A 1,829-nucleotide genomic window follows, 5' to 3' on the forward strand; every position below is an offset into this window, starting at 1 on the left:
ATACAATTGAGAATATTCTATCTTACTAAAATAATACCAGCGTTTCTTTAACTTTTTTAGTTTGAAATATAGTGTGTAGATTCTAAGTATAAAATTCCATTTAAAAGTTTCATGATTGCAATCTCAGACGGCAACAAAATGTGGAACTTTGCAGGGGGGATGAATACTTTTGTAAGGCACTGTATGAATCTGCTCGAAATGCTCATTTTTCATTGATTTTTTTTAATTAAAAGGATCAACACACTAAAATGTGCTTAAAAGCTTTAAATTTCAAAGAAACCTGTATTGATTGAGCGAAATGGTCGGACGTGACCTAGTCGTTAATATAACAGGAACGTTAATCCGAAGATTGATTGTTTGCGTCCCATTGCTAGAACACGCTTTGGAGTCATGTGTGCGCTATATAAGTGACAGAAAAATCCCACTGTTCAGTCTTAAAATATTAGCGGTGGGTGCTGTTGGATGGCTGTCTTCTCTCTAGTCTATTAGTTTAAAATTAGGTACGACTAGGGCACATTCTTCTGTTTTTATAGCTTTGTGCGAAAATTCTGAAACAACCAAACAAATTATCCTCTATTCTATCAGTTAATAATTAGTGTTAGCTACGTGTAGATAACCGTGTGTGTGAGTAGCTTTACACGAAAATTCTAAGCAAAACAAGACTGAGTTAATTATCATCAAATGTCCTAGATATACAAAGAGTTGAAAATGTCTAATTGAATGTATTGGACTGAGTAGGACAGAAGCTTATATGTATTAATTTACATAAAATGGGAGTAGAATTTAGGGATTTCTTTCAAATCTTTACTCATTCTACGACTAAATTAACAAAGTACTAGTAACAGTATCAGAGTTATGCCTTAAAAACTAGCGTTTCATTAGAAACATACTATTGTTTTAAAACGTTATATATATAACTTTGTCGGCGTAATTTTTTAAACTTTATTCGAAAATGTGACATTTTGATATAATATTAATTCGATACTTTCTCTAATCTTTAATTTTACTTGAAATATATAATTTGATATTTTAGCAAAATATATAATGTTTCACTGCTGCCATCTATTGTGTAATGTAATAGACCAGTTTGTCGATTGCTTTCAACAATATTTGTTTGTTTGTTTTAGAACAAAGTCACAGTGGGCTATCTGCTGTGTCCACCGCGAGGAATCGAACCCCGGATGTTAACGTTGTAAGTATTTAATTTACGAACATTTTACTTTGTGCCTCTTATTTTATGGAATTACATGATATATTACTTTAACCAATAAATGTGAGAATTTTTCTACTCTTGAAACTCGTATCGAAAAAGTTTAATAGTTAATTAGGTTTTATTTATAAATTTTTACATACACAAAAAAGCTAGGGTATTTGTTTGATGCAATATAAACCATTAACTTTCATTAAGTGAACTTATATTTTGGAATTCTTATATAACGAACATTTTTCATGCTCCAGGGAATAATGCTATTCAAAAACGAGAGAGAGAGATGTGCCTCTCTCACATAATCAACAGTTTAGAAACAAACCAAGTAAAACGAAACCTTGATAAATATTTGAGAGAAAAAATAAATAAATAACTTAAGTTTTATTACTGACAAAATATTAATTGCTATTTTCTCAGTTTTCCTTTGAAATTAGTCTCTTTCTCGTTTACTTCCTTCACGTGGTTCAACCATTTCCTTCTTCACTTCTTTGAAACATCGACTCTACCTCCTAATCAGAAAGTTTCTTCAACCAGTTTGTTCACATTTTATTAATATTTTTATCTCAAAGCAAAATATTTATTATTCAATGTACTTGGCCCGGCATGGCCAGGTGGTTAGGGC

The sequence above is a fragment of the Limulus polyphemus genome, unplaced genomic scaffold (genome assembly GCF_000517525.1).
Source record: "Limulus polyphemus unplaced genomic scaffold, Limulus_polyphemus-2.1.2 Scaffold1, whole genome shotgun sequence".
NCBI classification, from domain to species: domain Eukaryota; kingdom Metazoa; phylum Arthropoda; class Merostomata; order Xiphosura; family Limulidae; genus Limulus; species Limulus polyphemus.